Source organism: Schistocerca nitens, chromosome 11 (assembly GCF_023898315.1).
Source record: "Schistocerca nitens isolate TAMUIC-IGC-003100 chromosome 11, iqSchNite1.1, whole genome shotgun sequence".
Classification (NCBI taxonomy): Eukaryota; Metazoa; Arthropoda; class Insecta; order Orthoptera; family Acrididae; genus Schistocerca; species Schistocerca nitens.
The window spans coordinates 190,116,162-190,143,070 of record NC_064624.1 but is presented as its reverse complement, the minus strand read 5'-3'; positions in this window follow the sequence as shown (position 1 = coordinate 190,143,070).

Genomic DNA, 26,909 nt, shown 5'->3' with positions numbered 1-26,909 from the left:
ACCTAATTAACCTAAGGACGACATCACACACATCCATGGCCGAGCCAGGATTCGAACCTGCGACCGCAACAGCCGCGTAGTTCCGGACTGAAGCTCCTACATCAACATCTACATCTGCATCTACATACATACTCCGCAATCCACCATACGGTGCGTGGCGGAGGGTACCTCATACCACAACTAGCATCTTCTCTCCCTGTTCCACTCCCAAACAGAACGAGGGAAAAATGACTGCCTATATGCCTCTGTACGAGCCCTAATCTCTCTTATCTATGTGGTCTTTCGCGAAATGTAAGTTGGCAGCAGTAAAATTGTACTGCAGTCAGCCTCAAATGCTGGTTCTTTAAATTTTCTCAGTAGCGATTCACGAAAAGAACGCCTCCTTTCCTCTAGAGACTCCCACCCGAGTTCCTGAAGCATTTCCGTAACACTCGCGTGATGATCAAACCTACCAGTAACAAATCTAGCAGCCCACCTCTGAATTGCTTCTATGTCAATTCGATCTGATAGGAATCCCAAACGTTCGAGCAGTACTCAAGAATAGGTCGTATTAGTGTTTCATAAGCGGTCTCCTTTACAGATGAACCACATCTTCCCGAAATTCTACCAATGAACTGAAGACGACTATCCGCCTTCCCCACAACTGCCATTACATGCTTGTCCCACTTCATATCGCTCTGCAATGTTACGTCCAAATATTTAATCGACGTGACTGTGTCGAGCGCTACACTATTAATGGAGTATTCAAACACATTCTTTTTCCTATTTATCTGCATTAATTTACGTATATCTATATTTAGAGTTAGTTGCCATTCTTTACACCAATCACAAATCCTGTCGTAGTCATCTTGTATACTCCTACAGTCACCTTCACGTATACCACAGCATCATCAGCAAACAGCCGCACATTGCTACCCACCCTATCCAAAAGATCATTTATGTAGATAGAAAACAACAGCGGACCTACCACACTTCCCTGGGGCACTCCAGATGATACCCTCATCTCCGATGAACACTCACCATCGAGGACAGAACAGCTTGGCCACAGCGGCCGGCTTAAATGTTCAGAAATGTAAAGTTGTGCCCTCCAGCAAACGAAAGAACACAGTATCCTTTGACTGCAACATCATCGAGTCATAGTTTGAATGAACCAACTCGTTCAAATACCTGCTTATAATACTTTGTAGGGATATGAAATGGAATGATCACATAGTCCCAGTGATGGGTAGCCAGGGCAGGGCAGATACAAGACTTCAGTTTACTGTTAGAATGCTGAGGCAATGCAATGAGTATACACAGGCGATATCTTACAAATCACTCATTTGAACCATCCTAGAATATTGCTCCGCGTGTACGACCCATTCCAGATAAGACTATCAGAGAATATTGAATGTATAGAGAGAAGGGCAGGATGAATGACCACAGGTTTGCTTGACCTGGGGGGAGTGTCACTGAGATGATGAAAGAATTGAAATGACATAAAGTAACCTGACACAGCTTACTTACAACAAACCGGTTTTGACTGATGATTCTAGGAATATGTAACAGCCCCTTACAAATCGCTCTCTTCTAGAACGTGTGGACAAGGTTAGACTAATTACAGTCCGCACAGGGGCGTTTGAACAGTCATACAAGTGTTTTATTTGAGCACACTGCCTGAGTGTGGCCCATGCAAGTTCACCATCCTCACAATGTATCGCGAACAGTTCGGGGAAGTGGACACGTTATTCTGCTGTCAGCACAAAAAAATGGTTCAAATGGCTCTGGGCACTATGCGACTTAACTTCTGAGGTCATCCGTCGCCTAGAACTTAGAACTAATTAAACCTAACTAACCTAAGGACAACACACACATCCATGCCCGAGGCAGGATTCGAGCCTGCGACCGTAGCGGTCACTCGGCTCCAGACTGTAGCGCCTAGAACCGCTCGGCCACTCCGGCCGCTGTCAGCACAGCAAATTTGTTTTGTCACATGGAAGACATTTTTAATGGAGACTTCATGTGTTACGTATCAAGAAACATTGCCTTGGAAAAAGAGAGAAACTACACTCGTGCTCATAAATTAAGGATAATGGCGATACATGGTGAAACAACGCTCTGGTGGTCGGTTTTCAGGTTTAAATCACCTCGGGGTATGACCACGCGGTGCATTTGACCTGTGGTCGTCGCACGGTGGCGCTAGCAGCAGTCCACATACGCAGAGGTGTGTTGGTGCATGTCAGGGTACGGTGCAGCGAGTAAGTGTGCAGACGTGCTAATGGTGACTGTGTGTTGAAAATGGATCAAAGAACACATACTGATGACGTTATGAGGGGGAGAATACTAGGGCGACTGGAGGCTGGTCAAAAGCAGCAGGTCGTAGCACGGGCCCTCCGTGTGCCACAAAGTGTGATCTCAAGATTGTGGCAGCTATTCCAGCGGGCAGGAAAAGTGTCCAGGCGCTACAGTACGGGACGTCCGCAGTGTACAACACCACAAGAAGACCGATATCTCACCATTAGTGACCGCAGACGGCCACGGAGTACTGCAGGTAGCCTCGCTCGGGACCTTACCGCAGCCTCTGGAACAGTTGTCTCCAGACACACAGTCTACAGACGACTGAACAGACACGGTTTACTCGCCCAGAGACCTACAAGGTGAATTCCACTGACCACTGGTCACAGGAGAGCCCGTAAAGCCTGGAGTCAAGAAAACAGTACACGGTCACTGGAACAGTGGTCTCAGGTTATGTTCACGGACGAGTCCAGGTATAGTCTGAACAGTGATTCTCGCTGGGTTTTCATCTGGCGTGAACCAGGAACCAGATACCAACCCCTTAATGTCCTGGGAAGCGACCTGTATGGAGGTCGTGGTTTGATGGTGTGGGGTGGGATTATGATTGGTGCACGTACACCCCTGCATGTCTTTGACAGAGGAACTGTAACAGGTCAGGTGTATCGGGACGTCATTTTGCACCAGTATGTCTGCCCTTCAGGGGTGCAGTGGGTCCCACCTTCCTCCTGATGGATGATAACGCACGGCCACACCGAGCTTCCATCTTGGAGGAGTGCCTTGAAACAGATGATATCAGGCGAATGGAGTGGCCTGTCTGTTCTCCTAAACCCCATCGAGCACGTCTGGGATGCTCTCAGTCGATGTATCGCTGCACGCCTCCAAACCCCTACGATGCTTCAGGAGCTCCGACAGGCTCTGGTGCAAGAATGGGAGGCTATACCCCAGCAGCTGCTCGACCACCTGATCCAGAGTATGCCAACCCGCTGTGCGGCCTGTGTACGTGTGCACGGTGATCATATCCCATACTGATGTCAGGGTACATGCACAGGAAACAGTGGCGTTTTGTAAGACGCGTGTGTTTCGGGAAGGTTTTCTGAACTTATCACCAATACCGTGGACTTACAGATCTGTGTCGTGTGTGTTCCCTATGTGCCTATGCTATTTGAGCCAGTTTTGTGTAGTGCCACGTTGTGTGGCATCACATTCTGCAATTATCCTTAATTTATGAGCATGAGTGTAATAATGTGTATTTGTAAATGCATATGCACGAAGAATTTCACGATTCAAATGAAGAAATGTCAACCTTTCCTATTCAAAGAGTACACTCGAATTTTACCTACAACGTTTCATTATATCATGCACGTTATAAAACCTGTTCTACAATTTAATTCAACCACTAAAGTTCCACTAACTCGTTTTTTTTTTCTTTCAGAATATCAAAAACGGCTGTTTCATAAACCTGGATGGACAACATTGTTGACAAAGCACACGGATAGACGTCAATTACTGTCTTGGAATTTCTGATGGGGAAACACATTCATATAAAAAAAAAGCAGTAAATCTGGTTCCATGTATTATTACTGCTACAGATCCTTCTTTTTGATTGGTTTGTTAATTGTTACTGATGCAAGTATTAGATTTGTTATGATGATTTAGAGAAGGAACAGCAGTGCGATCTTCCTCTGTGAAACAGCTTTGGAAAAAGGTGTTTAGTATTTCAGCTTTACGCGTGTCATCCTCTGTTTCAATGCCATCATCATCCCGGAGTGTCTGGATATGCTGTTTCGAGCCACTTACTATTTTAACGGAAGACCAGAACTTCCTAGGATTTTCTGTCAAGTCGGTACATAGAATTTTACTTTCGAATTCACTGAACGCCTCACGCATAGCCCTCTTTACGCTAACTTTGACATTGTTTAGCTTCTGTTTGTCTCAGAGGTTTTGGCTGCTTTTAAACTTGCAGTGAAGCTTTCTTTGCTTTCGCAGTAGTTTCCTAACTTTCTTGTTGAACCACGGTGGGTTTTTCCCGTCCCTCACAGTTTCACTCGGCACGTACTTGTCTAAAACGCATTTTACGATTGCCTTGAACTTTTTCCATAATCACTCGACATTGTCAGTGTCGGAACAGAAATTTTCGTTTTGATCTATTAGGTAGTCTGAAATCTGCCTTCTATTACGTTTGCTAAACAGGCTTTTGGACCAAGAGTTGAAGCATTTCCGAAACGGCTACGTTTCTAAACTGTTCGCGTGCTGCCGTAAGCAAGATAGCCTAAGCACTGGTGCTTCGAGAAGCATCTTGTCGAAAATTTACAAGACGTAGAGGGAAAGCGAGAAGAAATGATCCGCCAGGCCAAAACGCAGATGAATGTGTTTGTTGACTGATCGTGAGAGTCGGTCACTGAAGATGACTGTGGCGAAAAGTAAAGAGTCGACAGCTGCGGAAGTCGCTGCAGAATTGAATGTCGCACTCGTGAACCGAGTGAGCAACAAAAGAACACGAAGAGAACTCCACAACTGGGAACTCCAAGGCGAGATGGAATTTAAAAAAAAAAAAAAAAATGGTTCAAATGGCTCTGAGCACTATGGGACTTTACTTTTGAGGTCATAAGTCCCCTAGAGCTTGGAACTACTTAAACCTAACTAACCTAAGGACATCACACACATCCATGCCCGAGGCAGGATTCGAACCTGCGACCGTGGCGGTCTCGCGGTTCCAGACTGTAGCGCCTAGAACCGCTCGGCCTCTCCGATCGGCTGGAATTCCAAAACCACTCATCAGTGATTGAAATGCCCATAACGCGGAAACGTGGTGCAGAAGCCAAAAAACGTAGAGTGTGGAGCAATGGAAGAGAGGTATTTGGCTCGATGAATCTTGTGTCGCACTCTTTCCAACTTCCGGCCGAGTTTACTACCGAAGCCTAAAACACTGGCGGCAGCCATACCGCGCAAGACAAAAGAAAAATCAAGACACGTTCATAGGGTTTGTCGACCTGGAAGAAGCGTTCGACAATGTAAAATGGAGCCGGCCGAAGTGGCCGTGCGGTTAAAGGCGCTGCAGTCTGGAACCGCAAGACCGCTACGGTCGCAGGTTCGAATCCTGCCTCGGGCATGGATGTTTGTGATGTCCTTAGGTTAGGTAGGTTTAACTAGTTCTAAGTTCTAGGGGACTAATGACCTCAGCAGTTGAGTCCCATAGTGCTCAGAGCCATTTGAACCATTTGAACCAATGTAAAATGGTGCGAGACGTTCGAAATTCTGAGAAAAATAGGGGTAAGCTATAGAGAGAGACAGATAATGTACAATATGTACAAAAGTCAAGAGTGAACAATAAAAGTGGATGATGAAGAATGAAATGCTCGGATTAAAGGGGGTGTAAGACAGGGACGTAGTCTTTCACCCCTACTGCTCAATCTGTTCACTGAAGAGGCAGTGATGGAAATAAAAGAAGATTCAGGAGTGGTATTAAAATTCAAGGAAAAATGATATTAGTGACACGATTTGCTGATGACATTGCTATAGTGGTGTCACAAGGCTTAGGCCGGTCCCACCCCTGATTAAATCGACCAAGACTTATACGAATAATTGTAAGAACAGTTTTTATTATTATGTTCTTTAAGTTTGTTTTTGGGGATTTCAGAAATACTGTGGGAAGAAAGTTTATTTATGTTGCAGATAAGGTGGAAGAAGTAGAGAGGATATAAAATGTATACTGGCAATGGCAAGGAAAGCGTTTCTGAAGAAGAGAAATTTGTTAACATCGAGTATAGATTTAAGTGTCAGGAAGTCTTTTCTGAAAGTATTTGTATGGAGTGTAGCCATGTATGGAAGTGAAACATGGACGATAACTAGTTTGGACAAGAAGAGAATTGAAGCTTTCGAAATGTGGTGCTACAGAAGAATGCTGAAGATTAGATGGGTAGATCACATAACTAATGAGGAGGTACTGAGTAGAATTGCGGAGGAGAGGGGTTTGTGGCACAACTTGACTAGAAGAAGGGACCGGTTGGTAGGACATGTTCTGAGGCATCAAGGGATCACCAATTTCGTACTGGAGGGCAGCGTGGGGGGTAAAAATCGTAGAGGGAGACCAAGAGTTGAATACACTAAGCAGATTCAGAAGGATGTAGGTTGCAGTAGGTACTGGGAGATGAAGAAGCTTGCACAGGATAGATTAGCATGGAGAGCTGCATCAAACCAGTCTCAGGACTGAAGACCACAACAACAAGAACAACAACTTGGAAGACGTTGCCCAACGATCACCAAGAAAGTTCGACGTAGCGGCAAGTGGGCGAGGAATAAAACGAATGCTGCAAAGTACCGCGAGCCACGGAAGAGCCCGGGCCGCGAGGGCGTCGAGCTTCCTAGGTCGTTGTCGGACAACGTCAAAGGAAGAGATATTCTGCTTTCAATTTCTAAACAGATCGATCGAGTCTTGAAATGTTCATGTAAAATGTATGGGGGGTGACACATTAGGTGGGACCCAATGCCTGTAATACTTCCACAGTTATTGAAAAGTTGTTAAACGGCAAAACCAATACTTCATGATTTATATAGATAAAAAGTAGTAAAGATATAGGAAAGGAAGAGTTGCGGCGTCAGAACGAAAAGTGCTACATCGCTCAGCAACAAAGAAGGACGTAAACAGCGGGCGTTATGTGGTGAAAACAAATCAACTGATAAAATAGTAAGTCTGTAATTAAGCATAAGCCGGCCGAAGTGGCCGTGCGGTTAAAGGCGCTGCAGTCTGGAGCCGCAAGACCGCTACGGTCGCAGGTTCGAATCCTGCCTCGGGCATGGATGTTTGTGATGTCCTTAGGTTAGTTAGGTTTAACTAGTTCTAAGTTCTAGGGGACTAATGACCTCGGCAGTTGAGTCCCATAGTGCTCAGAGCCATTTGAACCATTTGAATTAAGCATAAGGCCACGTAACACTGCACTATCCTGAGTGAAAGTGAAGAAGAATTACATTATATAATGATTACAGAGTACGGACTGAGAGTTAATCGAAAAAAAGAGGAAAATAATGAGAAGCAGCAGAAATGAGAACAGTGAGAAACTTAACATCAGGACTGATGGTCACGAATTAGATGAAGTTGAGGATTTCTACTACCTTGGCATCAAAATAATCAATGACGGATGGAGCAAGGAGGACATCAGAAGCAGATTAGCACTGGCAAAAAGGGCATTCCTGGCCAAGTATCAAACATAGGCCTTAATTTGAGGAACACATTTTTGAGAACGTACGTTTGGAGCTCAGCATTGCATTGGAGTGAAGCATGGATTGTGGGAAAACCGGAAAAGAAGATAATCGAAGCATCTGAGATGTGGTGCTACAGACGAATTCTGAAAATTACGTGGACTGATAAGGTAAGTTATGAGGAAGTTCCGTGTAGAATCGGAGAGGAGAGGACAGGATGGCAGGACATCTGTTAAGACGTCAGGGAATGATTTCCACGGTACCATAGGGAGCTGTAGGGGGTAAAAACGGTAGAGGAAGACAGAGATTGGAATACACCCAGCAAATAATCGAGGACGTAGGTTGCAAGTGCTGCTCTGAGATTAAGAGGTTAGCACAGGAGACGAATTCTTGGCAGGTCGAATCAAACCAGTCAGAAAATTGATGAAATAAAAAGGAAAAGAAAAAAATAAACACGGAAGCGGACGATGTAATCGGAGAACTCCAGGGAAGGAAGGATTTTTAGGAATAGAGAGGGTAGTCTACAGGGGGAAAACATGCCTTCGGTTTTTTTTTTTTTATTCCGCGGCGGCTGAAGGGCCGTTTACGCAAGCCGTTACACAAGCCGTGCAGCGTGACGAACAGAAAGCCGGGCAGGTGGCTGTGGCGCCAGGTAATGGAGCGGCAGCGGCGTGGGATGTGTGAGACAGCGCCCCCCCCACCCCCCCCCCCCCACCCGACTTCGTTTTGTAAAGGCCCAGTCCCAGCGAGGTCGCATCTGGCCGGCGTGTCGCACGCGGCTATGACGCACACCGCGCGGAGCACGTAGCTGGAAATAGTTGAAATTAAACAAGGCTCCAGGGGCCTGGCCGCTCCGGTCAGATTACACACAGAGTTTGCAGCCGAGTTAGTATTCGTTTGAACCACTACACACAAAAGAGACGACGCACCACAAGTAGAGATGGGTCGAAGTCGTTCATTCCCGTGAACTACTTCATTCATTTCACTCTTTGCTGTGAAGCGTTCAAATGAAGTAGTTCATTCATGTAAGCACGGAAGGCTGGCGAAGTTGCCCAGTTCGCTGCTCAGCCGCTGCTACGCTCGCTTCGCCTCGCTCGTACAATAAAGCTTCGTAATACTTCATAATTTTACCAATAGATGGCCGACCTATGCAGTAACGTGCACGCAACGGTTTACGCTCTTACAGCGTCTGGGTTAACTTAAATAGAGCACGGTCGAAGGGGACAAAGGAAAGATAAACAGAGGAGCCTGTCACATATAAAGAAGGTATTACATTTAATCTTGCTCGACATTTTCTCATGTAGCGCCCAAAAAAGTCTTTATCTGCCAAATGAAACATTATTTGTTGTATTCATGGACTGAAAACTAGGGCTACCAACGAAATACAGTCCAATTTTATGTTCCTTTTAAAATTTAATCCAAAATAGAATGAGTATGTTTACCACTGTCACAAAGCCTATATACCTACGTTAAGTAATTATTCAGAAGTTTTCCTGTAGATTTTATTTTTGTTGAGAATAATAATCCTCCAGATTCAACACGTAAACTGTCACCTGTAGTCATTGGTACGATTTCAGGTAAAATCCCTCTGTCAGTGTTATTAACAAACCTTTTATTTTCATGTTGGCTGTGCGTGCTCACACAGCCAGCCTCTTCGTTTGTATCTTTAATATTCATTTGTCTGCAAGCGCTGCCAACGGTAGGCTACCCGTAGAGGCGAAGTTGAACTGCACAAATGGTCACGGGTAATGATGTCAGCACTGCAGGAAGCAGCTGACGCTGCATTCCCCTCGCCCCTCACCCCCCAAACCCCATGAAAACCTATCGTTCCCCACAAACACCGCGCGATTCGTCGACAGGCAGTAGCGCCGAAGTAGTGGGAGAGGGAGGGGGGAAGAGAGTGAGTGAACTAGAAAAAAGTGTGGAGTGTGCTATCTGTGAAGAGTTTGAAGTACCAGTTCATTGAAATTGAGTGGTTAGTTCACACTTCGCTGGAGTGAAGCGTTCATTTGAACGACTCATTCGCGAGCTCCCCATCACTAAACCACAAGGGAATTATCCGAATGCGACGGAAATTGGTAGGCGTAGTAGCAGTAGTACTAGTAGCTTTATTCATCCGTAGATCTCTTTTTCCAAGGATATAGGACATGTCAAAGTATTTACAAGTTTAGACCAATTTAAAATAAACTAATTCTCGTACACATATACACTACTGGTCATTAAAATTTGGTTTTTCAGCGGAAAATGCTATATTACTTTCACTAATGAAATATTAAATGCTCTGAGTAACCGGAAGTCACCCGTTGGGATTTTTTGTGATCTATCAAAAGCTTTTGATTGTGTAAATCATGGAATACTTCTAGATAAGCTCAAGTACTGTGGTATGAATGGGACAGTGCTCAAATGGTTTAAATCATACCTAAGTGGAAGAGTGCTTTTTGCCGATGATACGAATATAGCTATCACACCCAACAGACAAGAATTAATTGGTGAAATTGTAAACTATGTTTTTCAGAAAATCATCAAGTGGTTCTCTGCAAATGGGCTCTCATTACGCCAATTAATTAAAGTATACAGGGTGTTACAAAAAGGTACGGCCAAACTTTCGGGAAACATTCCTCACACACAAATAAAGATGTTATGTGGACATGTGTCCGGAAACGCTTAATTTCCATGTTAGAGCTCATTTTAGTTTCGTCCACCTACGCTCAATGGAGCACGTTATCATGATTTCATATGGGATACTCTACCTGTGCTGCTAGAACATGTACCTTTACAAGTACGACACAACATGTGGTTCATGCACAATGGAGCTCCTGCACATTTCAGTCGAAGTGTTCGCACGCTTCTCAACAACAGATTCGATGACCGATGGATTGGTAGAAGCGGACCAATTCCGTGGCCTCCACGCTCTCCTGACCTCAACCCTTTTGACTTTCATTTATGGGGGCATTTGAAAGCTCTTGTCTACGCAACCCCGATACCAAATGTAGAGACTCTTCGTGCTCGTATTGTGGACGGCTGTGATACAATACGCCATTCTCCAGGGCTGCGTCAGCGCATCAGGGATTCCGTGCGACGGAGGGTGGATGCACGTATCCTCGCTAACGGAGGACATTTTGAACATTTCCTGTAACAAAGTGTTTGAAGTCACGCTGGTACGTTCTGTTGCTGTGTGCTTCCATTCCACGATTAATGTGATTTGAAGAGAAGTAATAAAATGAGCTCTAACATGGAAAGTAAGCGTTTCTGGACACATGTCCACATAATATATTTTCTTTCTTTGTGTGTGAGGAATGTTTCCTGTAAGTTTGGCCGTACCATTTTGTAACAAACACCCTGTATATTAATAAATAACTTGCCATTCTATATTCTCGAAGATGCAAAGCTGGTACTTTTTGCCGATGATACAAGTATAGCTATCACACCCGACAGACAAGAATTAACTGGTAAAATTGCAAACGATGTTTTTCAGAAAATCATCAAGTGGTTCTCTGCAAATGGGCTCTCATTAAACTTTGACAAAACACAGTTTATACAGTTTCACACAGTAAATGGAATGACACCATTAATAAATATAGACTTCGATCAGGAATCGGTAGCTAAGGCAGAATATTCAAAATTTCTAGGTTCAAAAAAATGGTTCAAATGGCTCTGAGCACTATGGGACTCAACTGCTGTGGTCATAAGTCCCCTAGAACTTAGAACTACTTAAACCTAACTAAGGACATCACACACATCCATGCCCGAGGCAGGATTCGAACCTGCGGCCGTAGCGGTCGTGCGGTTCCAGACTGTAGCGCCTTTAACCGCACGGCAAATTTCTAGGTGTATGCATTGATGAGGAGTTGAACTGGAAAAAGCACACTGAGGATTTGCTGAAACGTTTGAGTTTAGCTACTTATGCTATTAGGGTCATTGCAAATTTTGGCGATATACATCTCAGTAAATTAGCCTACCACGCCTATTTTCATTCTCTGCTTCCGTATGGCATCATATTCTGGGGTAACTCATCATTGAGTAAAAGAGTGTTCATTGCACAAAAGCGTGTAATCAGAATAATTGCTGGAGCTCATCCAAGATCATCCTGCAGACACTTATTTAAAGAGATAGAGATCTTCACTGTAGCCTCACAATATATATATTCAGTTATGAAATTTGTTATTAACAATCCGAACAAATTCAAAAGTAATAGCAGTGTACATGGCTACAACACTAGGAGAAAGGATGATCTTCACTACTCAAGGTTAAGTCTAACTTTGGCTCAGGAGGGGGTAAATTATGCTGCCACGAAAGTCTTTGGTCACTTACCTAATAGCATAAAAAGTCTGGCAGATAGCCATATAGCATTCAAAAGGAAATTAAAAGAATTTCTTAATGGGAACTCCTTCTACCCATTAGATGAATTTTTGGATATAGTAAGTGGGTAATTTCCCAACCCCCACAAAAAATTAATAATATTGAGTGTCCTGTAATATTTTGTGTAATGTAATATCTTGTATGGACACCTTTTATTAACCTGACACGTTCCTTATCCTTACGAAGTGTCGTATTCATGATCAGTGGAGCACGTACTAATCTAATCTAATCTACACCACGAAGATGACGTGCTACAGACGCGAAATTTAACCGACACGAAGAAGATGCTGTGATATGTAAATGATTAGCTTTTCAGAGCATTCACACAAGGTTGGCGCCGGTGGCTACACCTACAACGCGCTGACATGAGGAAACTTTCCAACCGATTTCTCATATACAAACACCAGTTGACCGGCGTTGCCTGGTGAAACGTTGTTGTGATGCCTCGTGTAAGGAGGAGAAATGCGTACCACCACGTTTCCGAGTTTGATACAGGTCGGATTGTAGCCTATCGCGATTGCGGTTTATCGTATCGCGACATTGCTGCTCGCGTCGGTCGAGATCGAATGACTGATAGCAGAATATGGAATCGGTGGGTTCAGGAGGGTAATATGGAACCCCGTGCTGGATCCCAATGGCCTCGTATCACTAGCAGTCGAGATGACAGGCATCTTACCCGCACGGCTGTAACGGATCGTGCAGCCACGTCTCGATCCCTGAGCCAACAGTTGGGACGTTTGCAAGACAGCAACCATCTGCACGAACAGTTCGACGACATTTGCAGCAGCACGGACTATCAGCTCGGAGACCGTGGCTGTGGTTACCCTTGACGTACAATCACAGTCAGGAGCGCCTGCGATGGTGTACTCGACGACGAACCTGGGAGCACGAATGGCAAAACGTCATTTTTTCGGATAACTCCAGGTTCTGTTTACAGCATCACGATGGTCGCATCCGTGTCTGGTGACATCGCAGTGAACGCACATTGGAAGCGTGTATTCGTCAACGCCATACTGGCGTATCACCCGGAGTGATGGTATGGGGTGCCATTGGTTACACGTCTCGGTCACCTCTTGTTCGCATTGACGGCACTTTGAACAGTGGACGTCACATTTCAGATGTGTTACGACCCGTGGCTCTACCCTTCATTCGATCCCTGCGAAACCCTACAATCCAGCAGGATAATGCACGACCGCATGTTCCAGGTTCTGTGTGGGCCCTTCTGGATACAGATAATGTTCGACTGCTACCCTGGTGAGCACATTCTCCAGATGACTCATCAACTGAAAACGTCTGGTCAATGGTGGCCGAGCAACTGGCTCGTCTCAATACGTCAGTCACTACTCTTGATGAACTGTGGTATCGTGTTGAAGCTGCATGGGCAGCTGTACCTGTACACGTCATCCAAGCTCTGTTTGACTCAATGCCCAGGTGTATCGAGGCCGTTATTACGGCCAGAGGTGATTGTTCTGGGTACTAATTTCTCAGGATCTATGCACACAAATTGCGTGAAAATGTAATCACATGTCAGTTCTGGTATAATATATTTGTCCAATGAATAATCGTTTACCATCTGCATTTCTTCTTGGTGTAGCAACTTTAATGACCAGTAGTCTATTTACAGGCTCTGAGCACTATGGGACTTAACATCTATGGTCATCAGTCCCCTAGAACTTAGATGTACTTAAACCTAACTAACCTAAGGACATCACACAACACCCAGTCATCACGAGGCAGAGAAAATCCCTGACCCCGCCGGGAAATGAACCCGGGACCCCGTGCTCGGGAAGCGAGAACGCTACCGCGAGACCACGAGCTGCGGACAGTCTATTTACAGGCTTCTAGTTAGAGACAGTCATTAGATTTACTCCTGGTACACAATACTTTGTTTACAAATAACTTATTTAATAATGTAATGCCACACTGTCCACTCATGCACGCATTGTTTCAGAACACTTCACTCACTAAACACACGCACACACACACACACACACACACACACACACACACACACACACACACACACACACACACACACTGGTGACTTCTGGGCCATTTTCTGTACTGCAACTTCCCATTTGCTATCCTGAATAACTGAGTCAGCATCCCTCCATAATAAATGAGATGTTGAGTTCAGAAAGAGGAAGAGGTGTTAGTATTTTGCTATGCATAGCTTGTGGGTAAGTATTTCTAGAAAGGAAAAAAGAAACATAAAGCGCATGTGTTATGTGGAATGTTGGATGTTTTATAATCATTATTATTATCATTCATTTGTATAACATTATTTTTATCAATCGTAACATACATGTAGAGACAAAAAATGGTTCAAATGGCTCTGAGCACTATGGGACTTAACTGCTGAGGTCATCAGTCCCCTAGAACGTAGAACTACTTAAACCTAACTAACCTAAGGACATCACACACATCCATGCCCGAGGCAGGATTGGAACCTGCGACCGTAGTGGTCACGCAGTTCCAGACTGTAGCGCCTAGAACCGCTCGGCCACTCCGGCCGGCTGTAGAGACGAGCAAATGGTTACATTTTTAGAAGAAATGGGTGATTCATTCGTCAGAAAGAGCATCACAAATCAAGTCCATCTCTCGTCCTTATGCGAGCAATTATTCGGCTTGCTATTGATTGCCATAGTTGTTGGATGTCGTCCTGACGGTTAGCGTGCTACACTCTATCCAATTGGCGCGCTAAGTCGTCAAAATGCCGAGACGGTTGGAGGTTATTCCCTCTGGTAAGCAAGATGTATGAAACAAACCAAATACCCTCACACCTCAAGAAGAATATAGTAGTTCCAGTTCCAAAGAAAGCAGGTGCTGACGGATGTGAAAATTACCAAACAACCAGTTTAATAAGTCACGGCTGAAAATACTAACATGAATCCTTTACAGAAAAAAATGGTACAAGCCGACCTCGGGGAAAATCAGTTTGGATTCTGGATAAATGTAGGAACACGCGAGCCAATTTTGGACCTATGACTTCTCATAGAAGAGAGGTTAAGAAAAAACAGACCTAGGTTTATAGCATTTGTAGACTTAGAAAATGCTCTTGACTGGAATACTCTCTTTGAAATTCTAAGAGTGGCAGGGAGCGAAAGGCTATTTACAATTTGTACAGAACCAGCAAGCAATAAAGGAAACAAAAGAAAAATTTGGAGTAGGAAATAAAGTCGAGGGAGAAGAAATAAAAACTTTGAGGTTTGTCGATAACATGTCTTTAACATATATCGCAGGACACTTAACATGTTGTCAAGCTCAAAGTTGGCCATACATTAAGAAAAATATTGGCTCCCCACGAAATACCATCTGTCATATCACCATCTTATAACAGATGAGTAAATAACCGCCGGAGCACGTCATATTTAGTAGAAACAGACTTACGTTGGTACAAAAATAAATAAAAAACCAACGTCATATTTAGTAAAAACAAGCTTACCTTGGAGCACGTCATATTTAGTAAAAACAGGCTTATGTTGCTTTTTTATTGCCACAAATGTACCCCATTTGCACTTTTCTTCTGCGTTCGGGACTCGAGAGCATACGTGAATGGAACGAGAAGAATCTCTACTGACAGGTGGGTGGAATGTACCCTCTGCCATGCACTACGTAGTGCTGTGCATAGTATCGAAGTAGATGTAGAACCTTTTGTAGTGTCCCTTTTGAAATATTAAGGACAATACATATGAAATGTCTAAAGAAAGAGGCTGTGAATAATATTAAATGGACAGGAACGTCAAATTTATTATGAAAATTTATCAAAATAATTTCAAGGAAATATTATATCGATCGTAATGTAAAAAAAAGACATTATATGTAATGGGTGAAATCGTAGTGTATAACGTATAGACGCAATCATTATGATCTTTGTTCTTATATATAAACTGAAAAAAAGACAACGAATTTTTCTTCTGCTGTTAGTCTTGTATTGGAGAGATTACGTATAGCGATAGCATTTGTTCTGTTTGTTCTCTTGCTTAGCGATTTTATATATATATATATATATATATATGTGTGTGTGTGTGTGTGTGTGTGTGTGTGTGTAAAAGTGAGTGCATTGTGTCATTTAAAAACCCATACAAGCACCTCTTCATAAAGTGTCAACTGAAAAAAGTTATTTAGCATTTTTCAGTTGCTGCGAAGCGGGCAGCGGTGATCTTTGACTGGTAACAACTGGCCGCCATTACGCGGCATATTTAAAATTGCCATTTTGTCCAGATTACTTCAATAGCCAGCGTAGTAAAAATCATTCCAAGTCATTACGTTATTTAAAATGGAAAACTTCAATAACGTCATTTTGGCAAAAACTAAATATTTTCAGAGATGCAATTATTTCTAGGTCATTGGACTTGGGCGGAATTCCATTACGCTATGAGCATTTAAAATAATTTGTCGGGAGCCTGGCGCTCAAGTAAATCATAACGTAACATTTATTTTGGCCACCTACAAATCAATTTTCTTATTACGGCCTCTGTTGTTTTTTACGTAACAGTCAATACTAATAAATCAATATATCAAATAATAAATTACAATAGAGAGACGTAATACTTTCTTCCCGCGAGCCATACGCGAATGTAACAGGAAAAGGGGGCGAGCGACGGTCGCAGAGAAAGTACCCTCTGAAGTTAAAATCTTGTCGGTTATTAGGCCGCGTCACGTTTCTTCTAAAATGATCGACGTTTCGACCCCTCTGTTGGGATCTTCCTCAGGATCTTCTGGTGTCCACTGCTGCTAGAACACTGTCAGAGACGAGTGTCGCGTACTCTTATAAAGGGGTAGTTTTCACGCGTTCGTGTTGTAGGCCATAGTCATTGGCTAATGTTCCCGCTCTGATGCAGAAGAAGTGGCGTTGGTAGCTCGTGTCCTGTGATTACCATTGGCGGCCCATCGTCATTGGATAGAAAGGCACTGTTCCACACTTACGCTGGAGAAGGGTTATCGGTTGAAATGCCTGCTACCGCTATTGGTTGGTCGTCATCAGTGGCTAGATCCGAAACGGACAGAGCTAGAGAGGGGAAATGTTTACCCAAAATATTATTGTCCGCCGAGGTGACTTGCAGCGCGTTGTTTATGCCGCTCACACACCGCGGACGCGTATTTACTTCCTTGATGGGGGGGGGGGGGGGGAGCCACGATGCTGAATGCCTATAGCCGTCCTCTCTATTGAAATTAGATGCATTCTTAGAAATTTAAACCTCTTCTCGGACCTTTCTTCTATAAATGTTTGTTTCTGTAGCCAGTACACGTACGTTTTTAAAGTCGATGTCATTAGCCACAGTTCTAGTGATGTTCCGCTACTGCCGATTTTGCACTTTGTTTTAGCCGCATGTGCCGTTCGTGTTCCTTAATGCGTTCTTTAACAGTTCTTCCCGTTTCGCCTATATACGCTTTGCCACAACCACGTGCCACTTGATAGACGCCTGCATTGTGGAGGCAATCAGGTGCATCCGTTTTTCGTCGGAAAAAGTCTTTTATTTTGTTCTGACTAAAGAAAGATGTCTGAATACCATATTTCTTTAAAATTTTGCTTATGCGGTCAGTGACCCGAGAAACGAACGGTAACCTGACGGAGTGAGAAGGCGGTTGCTCGTCATTCTTATTAATGGTATAAATATTCCGCCTAAAAGCTCTGTCGATTGAATAACTATCGTACCCATTTGCCTTCAATTGTTGTTGTTGTGGTCTTCAGTCCTGAGACTGGCTTGATGCAGTTCTCCATGCTACTCTATCCTGTGCAAGCTTCTTCATCTCCCAGTACCTACTGCAACCTACACCCTTCTGAATCTGCTTAGTGTATTGATCTCTTGGTCTCCCTCTACGATTTTTACCCTCCACGCTGCCCTCCAATGCTAAATTTGTGATCCCTTGATGCCTCAAAACATGTCCTACAAACCGATCCCTTCTTCTAGTCAAGTTGTGCCACAAACTTCGCTTCTCCCCAATCCTATTCAATACCTCCTCTTTAGTTACGTGATCTACCCACCTTATCTTCAGCATTCTTCTGTAGCACCACATTTGGAAAGCTTCTATTCTCTTCTTGTCCAAACTGGTTATCGTCCATGTTTCACTTCCATACATGGCTACACTCCATACAAATACTTTCAGAAACGACTTCCTGACACTTAAATCTATACTCGATTGCCTTCAATGTCCTCTTTAAAAAATTCAACTCCAAGTTGTCGCCATCACTGATACGGAAGGCACGTGAAGACAGAGGGTTGAGTACTGCTTGCTTCTGTGCTGGGTGGTGGTGCGAAGCGGCATCTAAATACCTGTTTGTGTTAGTCGGCTTTCTGTAGACTCTCCCAGCAGAGGGGTCGGAACGTCGATCATTTTAGAAAAAAACATGACGCGGCCTAATAAACCAGAAGTTTTTAACTTCAGTGACCACGGCCACGAAAGCCTGCAGACGTAAATAAAGTACCCTCTGTCACACACCATGCAGTGGTTTGCGGAGTGTACGTGCCGACGTAGAGGGGCGTTCGTGGGGCTGGGAGGGCGCGGCTGGTAAGCAGAGCAGGTGTTCACGGCTCCAGCCAGCCTCAGGTGCCGGGAGCAGCAGCCGGCCACGTGCGGGGTGCACGTGTGTCCGCATATAACGTGACCCCGGTCACACGCAGTCGCATTTAGCTGGGGGAGAGGCGCGCAGCCACTCCGGCCGCGTGCGATCCTCCCTCACGTGCGGACCCTGCCCTCTGTAAATATAGCGCCGCCGCGCTATTCCCGTCCGGCAGCCACTCTAAAACTCGGCCCCCCCCCCTCTGCTCCAGGGCCGGTTTAAGGCTCGGGCCGCCTCCCTTTGCTAATACGTCGAATGAGGACTGTTACCCGACGTCGAAGCTGAGGCTGTTGTACAGTGAGGTGGCAAAAGTGACGGCATAGCGAAATATAGCCCGTGCCAAAAAGAATCATCCAATTCGGCGTCTCTATATTTCTCAAGGGAAAGCAGAAAGGTGGAAGGTCTATACAAGGGCGATGTACTTATGGAAATGGAAGAGGAGGTAGATGAAGATGAAATGGGAGATATGATACTGCTTGAAGAGTTTGACAGAGCACTGAAAGACCTGAGTCGAAACAAGGCCCCAGGAGTAGACAACATTCCATTAGAACTACTGACAGCCTTGCGAGAGCCAGTCCTGACAAAACTCTACCATCTGGTGAGCAAGATGTATGAGACAGGCGAAATACCATCAGACTTCAAGAAGAATATAATAATTCCAATCCCAAAGAAAGCATCTGTTGACAGATGTGAAAATTACCGAACTATCAATTTAATAAGTCACACCTGCAAAATACTAACGCGAATTCTTTACAGACGAATGGAAAACCTGGTAGAAGCCGACCTCGGGGAAGATCAGTTTGGATTCCGTATAAATATTGGAACACGTGAGGCAATACTGACCCTACGACTTATCTCAGAAGAAAGATTAAGGAAAGGCAAACCCACGTTTCTAGCATTTGCAGACTTAGAGAAAGCTTTTCACAATGTTGACTGGAATACTCTCTTTCAAATACTGAAGGAGGCAGGGGTAAAATACTGGGAGAGAAAGGCTATTTACAATCTGTACAGAAACCAGATGGCAGTTATAAGAGTCGAGGGGTATGAAAGGGAAGCAGTGGTTGGGAATGGAGTGAGACACGGTTGTAGCCTCTCCCCGATGTTATTCAATCTGTATATTGAGCAAGCAGTGAAGGAAACAAAAGAAAAATTCGGAGTAGGTATTAAAATCCATGGAGAAGAAATAAAAACTTCGAAGTTCGCCGATGACATTGTAATTCTGTCAGAGACAGCAAAGGACTTGGAAGAGCAGTTGAACGGAAAGGATAATGTCTTGAAAGGAGGATATAAGATGAACATCAACAAAAGCAAAACGAGGATAATGGAACGTAGTCGAATTAAGTCGGGTGATGCTGAGGGAATTAGATTAGGAAATGAGACACTTAAAGTAGTAAAGGAGTTTTGTTACTTGGGGAGCAAAATAACTGATGATGGTCGAAGTAGAGAGGATATAAAATGTAGACTGGCAATGGCAAGGAAAGCGTTTCTGAGGAAGAGAAATTTGTTAACATCCAGTATAGATTTAAGTGTCAGGAAGTCATTTCTGAAAGTATTTGTATGAGGTGTAGCCATGTATGGAAGTGAAACATGGACGGCAAATAGTTTGGACAAGAAGAGAATAGAAGCTTTCGAAATGTGGTGCTACAGAAGAATGCTGAAGATTAGATGGGTAGATCACATACCTAATGAGGAGATAATGAATAGAATTGGGGAGAAGAGGATTTTGTGGCACAACTTGACTAGAAGAAGGGATCGGTTGGTAGGACATATTCTGAGGCATCAAGGGATCACCAATTTAGTACTGGAGGGCAGCGTGCAGGGTAAAAATCGTAGGGGAAACCAAGAGATGAATACACTAAACAGATTCAGAGGGATGTAGGTTGCAGTAGGTACTGGGAGATGAAGAAGCTAGCACAGGATAGAGTAGCATGGAGAGCTGCATCAAACCAGTCTCTGGACTGAAGGCCACAACAACAACAACATCAAAAAGAATCAATCAATTCGGCATTTCTATATTTCTCAAAATAACAAACATATACAATGAATTTTGTTTTTTGATGAACGGGAAACTCAAAAAGTTTTCTTTTACCCGTCTTTTCATAGGTGTTCAATATGCCCCCCTTGAGATGCACGCCATATGTCAGTGTTGTTGTTGTTGTTGTGGTCTTCAGTCTAGAGACTGGTTTGATGCTGCCCTCCATGCTACTCTATACTGTGCAAGCTTCTTCATCTCCCAGTACTTACTGCAGCCTACATCCTTCTGAATCTGCTTAGTGTATTCATCTCAACCTCTCCATCTACGATTTTTACTCTCCACGCTGCCCTCCAGTACTAAAATGGTGTCTAAGGCGCTACAGTCACGGACTGTGCGGCTGGTTCCCAGGGGAGGTTCGAGTCCTCCCTAGCGCATGGGTGTCTGTGTTCGTTCTTAGGATAATTTATTTTAAGTAGTGTGTAAGCTTAGGGACTGATTACCTTAGCAGTTAAGTCCCATAAGATTTCACACACATTTGAACTAAATTGGCGATACTTGATGCCTCAGAACGTGTCCTACCAACCGATCCCATCTTCTAGTCAAGTTGTGCCACAAATTTCTCTTCTCCCCAATTCTAGTCTGTACCTCCTCATTAGTCATGTTATCCACCCATCTAATATTCAGCATTCTTCTGTAGCATCACATTTCTAAAGCTTCTATTCGCTTCTTGTCCGAACTATTTATCATCCATGTTTCACTTCCATACATGGCTACACTCCATACGAATACTTTCAGAAACGACTTCCTAACACTTAAATCTATACTCGATGTTAACAAAGTTCTCTTCTTCAGAAACGCTTTCAGTGCCATTGCCAGTCTACCTCTCTTCTTCAACCATCATTTTGCTTCCCAATTAGCAAAACTCATTTACTACTTTAAGTGTATCATTTCCCAATCTAATTCCCTCAGCTTCACCCGATTTCATTCGACTACATTCCATTATCCTCATTTTGCTTCTGTTGATGTTCATCTTACATCCTCCTTTTGAAGACACTGTCTATTCCATCTTCGTATATCCATGTGTGAAACGCACGACTTGGGACGTCAGGTAGTATAACGTATGTTAAAAAATGATATTCCCCCAGCAACTAGTTTCGACGTTGTTAGAACATCATCTTCAGGCACATACTTGTTGACGGCAACCGTATGTGTCTAACATTAGTAGTCAGTGATGAGATAGGCGTGTTAGACACATACGGTTGCCGTCAACAAGTATGGGCCTGAAGATGATGTTCTAACAACATCGAAACTAGTTGCCAATAAAACCAACATCTTAATACAGCTGGAGGAATTTCGTCATGTTTTTTTAACTGTCTATTCCATTCAACTGCTATTACAGGCCCTTTGCTGTCTCTGACAGAATTACAATGTCATCGGCGAACCTCAAAGTTTTTATTTCTTCTCCATGGATTTTAATCCCTACTCCGAATTTTTCTTTTGTTTCTTCTACTGCTTGCTCAATATACAGATTGAATAACATCGGGGAGAGGCTACAACCCTGTCTCACTCCCTTCCCAACCACTGCTTCCCTTTCATGCCCCTCGACTCTTATAACTGCCATCTGGTTTCTGTACAAATTGTAAATAGCCTTTCGCTCCCTGAATTTGACCCCTGCCACCTTCAGAATTTGAGAGAGAGTATCCCAGTCAACATTGCCAAAAGCTTTCTCTAGGTCTACAAATGCTAGAAACGTAGGTTTGCCTTTCCTTAATCTAAGATAAGTGGTAGGGTCAGTATTGCCTGACGTTTCCCAACATTTCTACGGAATCCAAACTGATCTTCGCCGAGGTCAGCTTCTGCACTTTTTCCATTCGTCTGTAAAGAATTCGTGTTAGTATTTTACAGCCGTGACTTATTAAACTGATAGTTCGGTACAGTACAGTACTGTCACATGACTGTGTCAGTACGGTATACAAATTGTTCCCACATTGCTGCGAGCATCTCTTGAGTTACAGCTTCCATTGCGATGGCTCACTCGATAATGAAGACACAATAAATAATTACACAGAGTCACGCCCTGTGACTCTGGAGGCCAGTTATGTAAGGCTGAATCATCTGGTCCAGTGCGACCGATCCATCGTTCGGTAATCCTTCGATTTAAAAATTCCCGCACTTCCAGATGCCAGCAAGGCGGTCCCCCATCCAGTTGGTAAATAAAGTCGTTCGAATCAGTCCCCAACTGTGGGAAAAGAAAGTCCTGAAGCCTATTGTAACGTTCTACATCTACATCTACATCCATACTCCGCAAGCCACCTGACGGTGTGTGGCGGAGGGTACCTTGAGTACCTCTATCGGTTCTCCCTTCTATTCCAGTCTCGTATTGTTCGTGGAAAGAAGGATTGTCGGTATGCTTCTGTGTGGGCTCTAATCTCTCTGATTTTATCCTCACGGTCTCTTCGCGAGATGTACGTAGGAGGGAACAATATACTGCTTGACTCTTCGGTGAAGGAATGTTCTCGAAACTTCAACAAAAGCCCGTACCGAGCTACTGAGCGTCCCTCCTGCAGAGTCTTCCACTGGAGTTTATCTATCATCTCCGTAACGCTTTCGCGATTACTAAATGATCCTGTAACGAAGCGCGCTGCTCTCCGTTGGATCTTCTCTATCTCTTCTATCAACCCTATCTGATATGGATCCCACACTGCTGAGCAGTATTCAAGCAGTGGGCGAACAAGCGTACTGTAACCTACTTCCGTTGTTTTCGGATTGCATTTCCTTAGGATTCTTCCAATGAATCTCAGTCTGGCATCTGCTTTACCGACGATCAACTTTATCTGATCATTCCATTTCAAATCGCTCCTAATGCTTACTCCCAGATAATTTATGGAATTAACTGCTTCCAGTTGCTGACCTGCTATTTTGTAGCTAAATGATAAGGGATCTATCTTTCTGTGTATTCGCAGCACATTTCACTTGTCTACATTGAGATTCAATTGCCATTCCCTGCACCATGTGTCAATTCGCTGCAGATCCTCCTGCACTTCAGTACAATTTTCCATTGTTACAACCTTTCGATATACCACAGCATCATCCGCAAAAAGCCTCAGTGAACTTCCGATGTCATCCACAAGGTTCAAAATGGCTCTGAGCACTATGGGACTTAACATCTGTGGTCATCATTCCCCTAGAACTTAGAACTACTTAAACCTAACTAACCTAAGGACATCACACGCATCCATGCCCGAAGCAGGATTCGAACCTGCGACCGTAGCGGTCGCGCGGTTCCGGACTGAGCGCCTAGAACCGCTAGACCACCGCGGCCGGCTCATCCACCAGGTCATTTATGTATATTGTGAATAGCAACGGTCCTACGACACTCCCCTGCGGCACACCTGAAATCACTCTTACTTCGGAAGACTTCTCTCCATTGAGAATGACATGCTGCGTTCTGTTATCTAGCAACTCTTGAATCGAGTCACACAATTGGTCTGATACTCCATATGCTCTTACTTTGTTCATTAAACGACTGTGGGGAACTGTATCGAACGCCTTGCGGAAGTCAAGAAACACGGCATCTACCTGTGAGCCCGTGTCTTTGGCCCTCTGAGTCTCGAGGACGAATAGCGCGAGCTGGGTTTCACACGACCGTCTTTTTCGAAACCCATGCTGATTCCTACAGAGTAGATTTCTAGTCTCCAGAAAAGTCATTATACTCGAACATAATACGTGTTCCAAAATTCTAAAACTGATCGACGTTAGAGATATAGGTCTATAGTTCTGCACATCTGTTCGACGTCCCTTCTTGAAAACGGGGGTGACCTGTGCCCTTTTCCAATCCTTGGGAACGCTACGCTCTTCTAGAGACCTACGGTACACCGCTACAAAAAGGGGGGCAAGTTCCTTCGCGTACTCTGTGTAAAATCGAACTGGTATCCCATCAGGTCCGGCGGGTTTTCGTATTTAGAGCGATTTTAATTGTTTCTCTATCCCTCTGTCGTCTATTTCGATATCTACCATTTCTTTGTAAGTAATGAAATAGTAAGCTGTACGATTACGTTGAATGAATGTTTGATCTGTGGAATGAATACTGAACTCGAATTGTGTTGCGTGGTCTGAGTGCAAGTGGTGTGCTTATTCTGTGTTATTGTTAGCAAAACTTTACACGAATTGATTGGGCAATGCAGCTCCCAGTAGCAGTAAAGAAATACAGTCACAGCAACTTAGGCACTGAATCCCCTGGCCCTGTTGAAAACTGATAACTTTGGTCCCTGTGCACATAATAAATAAGTTAAATTGTCTTAACAATGTATGACACAGGCGAGATTCCCTCAGACTTCCTGAAGAACATAATTCCAATCCCAAAGAAAGCAGGTGTTGATAGACGTGAAAATTACCGAACTATCAGTTTAATAAGTCACACCTGCAAAATACTAACGCGAATACTTTACAGACGAATGGAAAAACTGGTAGAAGCCGACCTCGGGGAAGATCAGTTTGGATTCCGTATAAATATTGGAACACGTGAGGCAATACTGACCCTAGGACTTATCTTAGAAGAAAGGTTAAGGAAAGGCAAACTTACGTTTCTAGCATTTGTAGACTTACAGAAAGCTTTTGACGATGTTGACTGGAATACTATCTTTCAAATTCTGAAGGTGGCAGGGGTAAAATACAGGGAGCGAAATGCTATTTACAATCTGTACAAAAAGCAGATGGCAGTTATAAGAGTCGAGGGGCATGAAAGGGAAGCAGTGGTTGGGAAGGGAGTGAGACAGGGTTGTAACCTCCACCGATGCTATTCAATCTGTATATTGAGCAAGCAGTAAAGGAAACAAAAGAAAAGTTCGGATTAGGTATTAAAATCCATGGAGAAGAAATAAAAACTTTGAGGTTCGCCGATGACATTGTAATTCTGTCAGAGGCAGCAAAGGACTTGGAAGAGCAGTTGAACGGAATGGATAGTGTCTTGAAAGGAGGATGTAAGATGATCATCAACAAAAGCAAAACGAGGATAATGGAATGTAGTCGAGTTAAGTCGGGTGATGCTGAGGGAATTAGTTTAGGAAATGAGACACTTAAAGTAGTAAAGGAGTTTTGCTATTTGTGGAGCAAAATAACTGATGACGGTCGAAGTAGAGAGGATATAAAATGTAGACTGGCAATGGCAAGGAAAGCGTTTCTGAAGAAGAGAAATTTGTTAACATCGAGTATAGACTTGAGTGTCAGGAAGTCGTTTATGAAAGTATTTGTATGGAGTGTAGCGATGTATGGAAGTGAAACATGGACGATAAATAGTTTGGACAAGAAGAGAATAGAAGCTTTCGAAATGTGGTGCTACAGAAGAATGCTGAAGATTAGATGGGTAGATCACATAACTAATGAGGAGGTACTGAATAGAATTGGGGAGAAGAGAAGTTCGTGGCACAACTTGACTAGAAGAAGAGACCGGTTGGTAGGACACGTTCTGAGGCATCAAGGGATCACCACTTTAGTACTGGAGGGCAGTGTGGAGGGTAAAAATCGTAGAGGGAGACCCAGACATGAATACACTAAGTAGATTCAGAAGGATGTAGGCTGCAGTAGGTACTCGGAGATGAAGAAGCTTGCACAGGATAGAGTAGCATGGAGAGCTGCATCAAACCAGTCTCAGGACTGAAGACCACAACAACAAAACAACAACAGCAACCTCTGGAGCAGGAACGGAGTAACGCGATACGTTCTGTTCTGCCACAGAAAATATAAATATGTCCATCATTTGATTTGCACCTCTTTGTATTGGCCGTGTTTGCAGTTAAAATTTTTGAGATTTGAGGTCCGTCAGTTACGCAAAACACCGTTTTTCTCAGTAGCCAAACATGTTTCGGCACAACTGTGCCATGATCAGTAGGTTTTCGTTTTTACTTATTCTTTATATTTGGTGAGCATGAATTTTCTGGACCACTTTTGTGTTAATTATAACAGTTAGCTTGTCATGTTTTCGTGCGGCAAGTACTTCCATTCTCCGCATCATGCTGAGACGTTGTGATGCATACGTAACTATAACAAGTATTTTCCACAAATAACGTAGTAAAACGCTTTTCACTACACGAGAACACAGTGTTACAACAAACCACAGTCACACTTTCTTTGCGTTATTCGATATTGCGGCAGTTTTGCACTCTCTGTTGATCTGTTAGTCAATTAACTGGGGTGAACACACGCCAAAACCAGATAAGTGACGGGTGGGATGTTACAACAATCAGAGCACAACGCTGCAGATACTGTCTCTATAGACGATTTTTGAAATAAAAACTACGTATCTAAAGCGTGATTAAGAAAAACGTTGATGGCTGTTAATACATTTGAATATCTTAACGATTCATTTAACGTAACCCTGTAATAATATATCTAATACGTGGGTAGGACCTACTTCCAAGAGCGTAACAACACCAGTGTACGTGTGGTACGGCTTCTGACCAATCATGGCATTTGTGTTTGTTTGCATCAGGTTTATTCTTACGATAAACGGATTATAGTATCAGTGCACTCTATAATGTCTTT